The sequence below is a fragment of the Podarcis erhardii genome (genome assembly GCF_964252035.2).
Source record: "Podarcis erhardii genome assembly, chromosome: 2".
Classification (NCBI taxonomy): Eukaryota; Metazoa; Chordata; class Lepidosauria; order Squamata; family Lacertidae; genus Podarcis; species Podarcis erhardii.
The window spans coordinates 61,583,015-61,592,047 of record NC_138498.1 but is presented as its reverse complement, the minus strand read 5'-3'; positions in this window follow the sequence as shown (position 1 = coordinate 61,592,047).

Sequence of the window (9,033 nt, the reverse complement as noted above, 5' to 3'; positions counted from 1 at the left end):
CCTAGGACTCAGCTATACAGCTGCAAATAAGTGTGTTTTAAGTGCAATATACAATGTGACACTAGATAGCGATTGTGAGCCTTATGGAAAACTCAATTCATTTTTTAAAATGCTGTTTTAAAAAAAAATTCAGTTTTTATATGTGTGTAGATTCCACCCTAGATGAAGTGTATCTTTGGAACATAGGAAGCTAAGTTAGACCACTTATTTATCTAGCTCAGTAGTGTCTATACAACTGGGCATTTATTTACTAAATTTCCATAAAGCCCTTCATCTAAGGATCACAGAGCGGTTTACAACATAAACACACACACACAAAAATCAGGTAGCAGCCTGATCCAAGGTGGCTTGAAATAGCAGCACTGCCACTATGCAAATATATGGTAAAAGGTTTAACTTAAAAAACTCTGCAAACTCATGTTTAGGTTAAAAGTTGGTACTGTATCTGAAAAAGTTAAAGATACCCGGTCTACACTGCCTGGCAGTGGCTTCCCAAAGTTTTAAACTTGGATCTTTCCCAGCCATGCTTCTAGATGCCAGAGATTAATCCTGGGGCATTCTGCAAGCAAAGCAGTTGCTCTTGAGCTATGTGCACATGAATCATTGCTGTTGCATTTTAAACAGAATGTGTAAGAACCCTGGAATTCCACATCCACATGGCACAAGTTAGGCCAAGGAATGTATGTGGCTTATTTTAACTGTTTTACAGATAATAATACAGTATTTGCTTTTTAAGTGGCTTGTGCTTTCTAGATTCTATGCATGCATGCTCTCTCGCGCGCGCTCTCTCTCTCTCTCTCTCCTTAGTAAAGAAAGGTCACAATCTGCCAGCCAGAAGTTTTTGGCCACCAGGCCTTATTCTCCACCCCGTAGAAGAATCCAATCTCCACTCCAGGTTTGGAAACAGTATATATTTTTTCTTCCATTCCTAAAACGTGGTTTGGAAAACACCTTGGACGATTACTGTATTATGATGGCTAACTACCCTCTTGTGGAACAATTTAGTACTGCAAGCTCTACCCCTCCCTCTTGTGGCTAAAGCTGTTAAAATGTTGGCACTGAATTCTGTAAGTTTTAATGATGTGTCCTGTGAAGAAATACAGTACGTCCTTTTGTCTGTTCTCAATCTCTCACTGTTCAGTTTCATTGAATGGCCTTTGATTCTAGGGTTTCTAAGTAGAGGTTTGTCAAAAAAGGTATCAGAAAATAAGTTTTCCATGTACCATGTAACAATAATAAAATATGAATTAAGCTTCTATTATTATTTATCGGAAGGCAAAGCCATCTGGTTCATATTTAAGTAGGAATCTGACCATGTGGGACATACCAAAGTTTCACTTTGGTAAAAAAAAGAAAAGGCAATGGATATCATAATGCAGTGACTATACTTTCTGATAAATGATTATATAAACAAACCTTAATTCGTTTTATCTTTTATGATCCATTCCCACAAGAGATATTTCCCTGTAAATGTGATATTTAACTGTGGCCCAATAGTTACATCTTATTTCTGAGAGCATTCACAGATAGGCTTTTCTGGATGTGGAACTCTTTTGTGCCAGCGTATTTCAATACTTAATAAGGATAACACATAAAAGTGGTTTATTGTGAGGTTCTACAGAGGATACTATATGAAAATAATATTTTCTATTGACAGACAGCGAAAGTGTACATCTTTGACAAATTGTCATATGTACATTGGACACAGGATTGCAGTCCCTTTGGGGAATTATAAAAATCAGATTTGATTGATTTCAGAGCATTTGCTTGAAAAAATCTCTGCTGCACCAATAAAGGGGAAAAAGTGCTTTGAAAATGGAGAAGAAAAGCTGAGCCAAGTCAATGAATAGCAAAGTTAAAAAACTTAGAACTTAAAACCCCACAGCAGGATATATTGGCCATATCTTCTGATCCAACTTCAGGGTGTGTTTTTGCTTTTCTTTTCTTGTTCAATGGCTGCCAAGAAAACAAGAGAAATCTCGTTTGCCAACATTGGACACTTGTAAAGCACCTTGTGTTTTTTTAAGCACTTATCAAAGAATAACCTCTTATTCATCACCAATTTGTCAAAACAAATGTAATTAAAGCCCTTTCTGTCCGCAGACTGCTGTCATTAATAACTGTACAATCTCTACTGAATCAAATATTACTGGATGGGAGGTGGCTGGGAATCTCGGTGAGTTTTGCAGGAATAGAAGCCTATGCATTTAGAGAATGATGGTTGATGTTAGCCTATTTGAAATGTGGCGAGCCCTCCAGCTTGCTGTATTAACTGGGCTGCTGGCCTTGAGCCCCAAGTCCCTGCTCTGATGGTCTTACTTATAGGTGGGCAATGCAGTGAGGATTTACCGGTACGTTACACTGGGCTATGCTAGTGGTAGTTTCCAAGCATTGCAAAAATCTGGCGTGTCAGACCTCTTGTTATTTGCCTCTGTTATAAATAACCAGGGCCTAATATTCTCCATTGTGAAGTACATAAATATGCATCATATATAATGTCAAGTGTGTATGTCAGCCACAGCAAGGATGGCTAACCATCAGGGATGATGGGAGCTGTAGTCCAACAATGTCTAGAAAGCACCATGTTGTCACAGGTTCCCCTACCCTGCTGTAAAGGGTAGATCCAGTGCAGGTCTGGCCTTAAGAATTATAGCAACTTCCCCCAAAATAGTATTGGGCACAAGGGTCTATGCCTGTATCCAGTGATTTTTCCCCCCTAAAAAAAAATGTTTAGGGGCACTCTCATTTTCCTACTCATATTGAAATACTGCCCCTCAATCAGGCCAAAGTTAGATTCAGAAAATGTTTAAGGGTATGCGTACCCCCAGAAAAAAAGCACTGGCTGTCTCACAAACTGAATGGCTAGAGAGACATTCTTACCAACAGATGAGCCAGCAATCTATATCAAATGCCTTTTTTTAAAAGCCTCATATACTAAGGAGAGATTACGGTAGATCAGCTTTCTCCTAAATGTCATGCAAGCAGCTCTGAAGGCCTGGGGTTTAATCCTTTTGCTGACTATTGCTACAGAACAAAATTAAAACTGATTTTTACACTAGTGAAACAGGGATAATATATAACCTGATTAATTCTACATTTGTTAAATTCTCAAAGAGCAGCAGCAGCAACAACAAACAGTCTTGCACCACCTAAAAAACTGATTGCGGCATAAATGTCGGCAGGAGTTTACTTCATCAAGTAGTAGATGTAGATGTAGATACAATCCGGAAGAGGGCAGCACTAAGCAACCTTGGAGTGTAATTGTCTCATATAGTAATAAGATGTACTTTTTATTAAATGGTGTACTGTTTATTAAATACAAAAATAAAAGAGTTTTGTATCACTTGAAAAACTGGCAGATTTATTGTAGTGGAATACTGGTGTAAGTTTTATCGACACAATAAAGCTGTCAGGCTATATAATTTCACAGCATCCTTTGTGTGGGCATGCTGTAATTGTACAACATGTCTGCCTCTATGGTGATTTATTAAAGGAAACTTTAGATTTGAAATCTATATAATTATCATGCTTCTGGACATACTGGTAAAATAACTTGTACAAAGTCCATGTTATATTATCTCCTTTAGCAAACAGTGCACACAGTTTAAAAGCCACAATAACTAATTTAATTGGCCAATATAAATAATAGCTAAGTGCATGCAGATAACAAATCCAAATTAATAATTACTTAAAAGTGTTATTCCTGAGGAACTAGGACTATTGGCTCTCTGAGTATTTATTTATTATGCACATTGAGCAAATTATTAATTGTACATCCAGGCTGAATTAGATTTACTTACTTTCCTTGGTGGGCAGTGGATTTTTTTCTCTGGTTTCAGTTTTTTTCAGTTTGGTTTTGTCAAATGTTTCAATTTCTGCAAAATCTGGTTTGTCAGACATGATGGATCCTGACAAAGAAAGGAGAAACACACCCTCAGCTTTGTTAGTGAAGTGCACATTACAAACCACACATAACACATTAAAAAAAAAAAAATCTGGATCAGTTTTTCTTTGTTAAATCCAGCATGCATCACAGGTTTTGCATCACAAGATGCCAGAAATTATTTATGCATTTAAGCACCAACAGAAAACAATAAATAAGGGCAGAAAGCTATTGTATTTCATCTTGGAGCAAACAAATAAAAAAAATGAAAAAGAAAAAGCACAGTGCTAATGCACAGCAATCAGATTTCTGACATCCTTAATTATTTTCTAGAATATGCTTTAGCAATCAACAACAATTTTACAAACCTATTCAAGGGATATCATTTGTAATGAGATCAGAACACCCCAGTTCCTTTCTAACAGAATACGACGACAAAGCAAACGTCTGAATTAGCTACTGTGAACAATTGTGCTCAACAATAGAATGACAGATGTGGATGGCTTTGTTCCCTCTCACCCTCTTCACTGCTCACCGCACTTCATGCAGAATGATTTTGATTAAATAAACATTCTGCCATTAAACACTTCACCTATTTCAGCTTCCTTTGTGCTGGTTGCCGGTGGTTTTCTCTTACAGAAACAGAGGACACACACAACACACCCTGAGGGTGAGGGTGTTTCAGCCAGGGATTAATCCAGCCCAAAGATTACCAACACAATATGCTCTTTCATACTGACTGTGAAAAGTGATATGATTTTATTGCTGTTTTGGATTACGATGGCAGAAAAGATACTAAAGCCACATGCCATTACCTGCCCTGCTTCTCTCTCCTCAGCTGCTTTTTGACGGTCTGAGCCAGCATGGGCTTGGAAAGGTCATACTAAAATCCCTCCTCCTCCCCATCTCAGCCCAACTGAATTAATATTGATAAGCTTGCTGCTAGTGTAGCTCTGCAAACGACAACTGATTAATTCACAGAGCAGGCTGGGTATAGCCAGGAGTGGGGACAGGATTGGCAGGGGTGGGGGGTGGGATATCACCCTGCATAACAAAAAAGCATAAAGCTGTGTTTTATCTTCACTTTCGCCATGTATTGAACCTGCATCTTAATAACTAATTATATGGGGGTGGGAAGAATCAGGCATATCCATCTTGCTCATTAGTGAAAGTGAATGGCTCCACAGTAGTCCAACAAAGGGGCTATAGATATATAGATATACAGTGGTACCTCAGGTTAAGTACTTAATTCGTTCTGGAGGTTCTTAACCTGAAACTGTTCTTAACCTGAAGACCACTTTAGCTAATGGGGGCCTCCTGGTGCCGTCGTGCCGCCAGAGCCCGATTTCTGTTCTCATCCTGAAGCAAAGTTCTTAACCTGAGGTACTATTTCTGGGTTAGCAGAGTCTGTAGCCTGAAGCGTATGTAACCTGAAGCGTATGTATGGGTATAAAGGGGGCAGACCCGCCCTAGCAGTTGAGGAGTACTGGAGAGCAGACACAGATTAGTAAATGGGGGAAATCCTTCTTTACATAGGGTGACAACCAGGTAAGCCATACTCAGGGACGATGCACTCAAATCAATGGATCTGCTCTACATCTCAATCCACAATGTGGCAGTGGGCTAAAATGCAGTACCCCCCACCCCCACAACTTGAAATTAGAGGCAGGGGCCTTTCAATTCTTCTTGAGGCTGGGGGTGGGAGCAGCGGTGGAGGAAACCGCTTGGGCGCCTGGCGTGGCGCACCCAGGGAAGGGGAAGCTGCCCATAGGGGTGGGGCGCACCGCAGGGCCTCCAGAGTCTGCATGCCTCCTCCCACTTAACCACCCTACAGCTGTGGGGGGGAGGCAGCGGACAGACCTTTTGGGCAGCATGGAGCCTGCACACGCCCAAGCCACTGAGGTGTGGCTCGGGCACGCTGCAGGCCCCACGGTGAGTGCCGACCGGCATTTTGTCACCCCCCTCAGTGGTGACACCGAGGGTGGACCGCACCCACCGCACCCCCTTCCTCCGCCCCTGGGTGGGAGGTCAAGATGGTCGGAATGTGATGAAATAAGCAAGAAAAAAGAACACTTACAGCTCGCTTTTATTACAACAACAACACCCCCCACCTGGGGTGTGTCAGTGACTGCAGGAGGGGGTTTTCATATTCCCTGACCCTAGAGTTGGATCCTTGTGCCACCGGCACTACCTGTTACAGTAGGCATCGGAGAGCTAGTGTAGCGTACTGGTTAGAGTCTTAGACTTTGGAGTCCTAGAGTCAAGTCTTCACTCAGACAATGAAGCTTACTAGGCAATCCTGGACCAATGGAAGAGTCTCAGACTAACCTTCCTTATAGAATTGTTGTGAGAATAAAATGCAAGGGGGGCATATCTACTACCTTGAGCCCACTGGAGAAAAAGTGAGGTACAAATGAAATAAATAGCCCATGTTGGGGTCCCGTTTCCTATGTACAGAAGATTCCTGCTCCCATATGGAGACCTTGTCTCCATTCCTGGAGCTGGTTCCTGCATACATTTCCTAAGCAAGTATTTAATAGACATTTGTTGTTGAGAGACCATGGAGTGTGCCTCTGGGGCTGAAGTCAAACTGCTGCTGGGTATGTTTAGCCTGGTAAGGAGGAGACTGAGAGGAGATATGATACCAATCTTCAACCATCTCAAGGGCTGTCACATGAAGAAAGCTTGTTTTCTCCTGCTCTGGAGGCTAGGACCTGAGCCAATTGATTCAAGTTAAAAGAAAGAAGATTCCAACTAAACACCAGGAAGAATTTTCTGACAGTAGTTGTTCTACAGTGGAACGCACTTTCTTGGGAGGTGGTGGGCTCTGCTTCACTGGAGGTTTTTAAGCAGAGTTCGGATGGCCATCTGCCATGGATGCTTTAGTTGAGATTCCTGCATTGCAGGGGGTTGGACAAGATGACCCTTGGGGGGTATCTTCCAACTCTACAATTCTATGAATGGACACTGCTCTCTTGGAACAATATGCTTTCTGGGCGATGTACCTTATGCATTTGTACGATCACACCGCAATGTACTCCCTGCTCACCTTTCAGTGTTGACCTTATAAAAGCTAGACCTGAACTAGGTGGATCTGAAAATGGGGAACTTGATTTAAATAAGTGGTTTAAACATGATTTCCCCCTGGTTATTTAACTCAATGATGTAAGATGCTTTTATTTAAGATAGCCCGCCCTGGTCGAAGGGCAGCCACCAACACTTCCCCCTCTTGCTTTCTGTTTGTAATATGGAAATGAGGAAGCTGGCCTTAGTCAAAGGAGGGCTGGGTCACAGGAACCAAAATTTTCGTGACTAGCAATCATCCACAAACCCACTCTCCCTTTGACCTTCTGCTATAGGTTGTAGGAGTACATAAGTAATAGGAACCTCTGAGGCACAATATTCGTTTTAAAGCTCTGCATTTTCAGATCCATGTATTTCCTTGCCTAGCTGTTACAACTACTAGGGAATAAGAGGGAACCATTAACATCACAGCATCTGCTAGCAAAAAGGTGTTACTGCAATGCATTGCCATGCTGTAGTGTTTCTATTATGTGTGGCGTGGAAGGACCAAGTATGGCAAGTTACTGCAGTAGGAAAGTTAATAGTTGCTTGTAACAATTTTACAAGTGAACAGTCTTGTACAGAAATCCAGTAAATCCTGGCTTGCCGTTGTTAGCATCTGAAAAGAACATATGACTGTATCTGCATTCTGATGGCCCACCTATGAGACCAAATATGCTTGTTTTTGACTGCAGTTATTAGGTTTAAATTTAACCAAATAAATGTATTTCAGTTATAGCATGAAAGACAAAGGCTTGGTTCACATGTAATGCCATACTAGAGTTTGACATTTAACGTGGTCTCAGGCTCTCTCCTTCCTTCTCTTGTTCACTCCAGTTTTCTTCCTTTCACGACAAAGCACGATTTGCCAGCGCATCAGAAAATAAACTATCATTTGCACTTGCCCTCCAAATCAGACAGATGAAGCAGGTGGGTGAGTGAAGAGAATGTTATTACAAAATGAGCCAGAAGGCCCAGCAATGCAGGTGTGTATCATTACTATAAAAAGCACAGATGCAAATAAAGTTAATTCAAAGGATTATAAGGTGCAGACAAAATGGGTGTGACCCATTCCCAGTAAGTTATGAACTGGCAACAGCAAAATGAAAAGCAGAGCAGTATAAACACCTAAAGACAGTTGCCTTATCTGTTCAGCTAGCTGCTCCCTGTCTTGAATGAGTCCAAGTCTGATAGTGTAAAAGATGTATTACAACTCTGCAGCTTCACACAGTCCCCCCCATTCTCGGGGCTGGATTAAGACTGTTAGAGGTCCTAAACACTGACAAGATTATGGTGCCCACTAGATGTAATTCAAAATAAAAGCAATTCTAAACCATAAAATCAAAATGTACTTGCATGTATGTCATGTGGGACACACGACAGGATGATTTCCTCACATTATTTCAATCTGTGTTAGCAGGATGCCCCCTTGCTTAGGTGGGAATAAAGAGAGGACAGAAAAATGGTGGGAAATGTGTAGTGTAGTATAGGGAATCTGACAAAGTTCTGATTTTTCCCATGATTACTATATTGATGCCTCAGTGTTTTGTTTTGTTTTTGAATAACACATGACCCTGACACTTTGGTGAAACTGCTTTGTTGGCATACAAAACTTTTAAATTCACTAAAGAATGGCTAGGAAGATTGAAATTGTATCTCATTGGTTCTGGATATTCCCATCATTTCTGTCTGATCTGTGTTCATTAATTTCCTTGCATAGACAGTCTGGTTTGTCCTTAATAAAATGCAGAAGGCAGTCAGATATCCCATTAGAAAATGTACAGATGAATGAGCTTCCAATGTTGTTTGGTCCTGTGACAGTGTCATTTCAGTAGATATGGAGGCAAAGTCGTCACTGGGATTTGTAATCCACTTAAAATCCATACACAAATGAATTACTAAACCATTAATAATCACTTACATATAATGAACAGGAGGGAGATACATGGATTTTTCCTCTGTATGACATGAAGAGTTACCAATAAAGTTTGTTTCCTTGGTTCTATTAGGCTAAAACACTGTGATGATGGAAACTGTAGGTTTTCTGTTGACACATTAGGGAAATACAAAAGCGTGTTGCAAAGCTA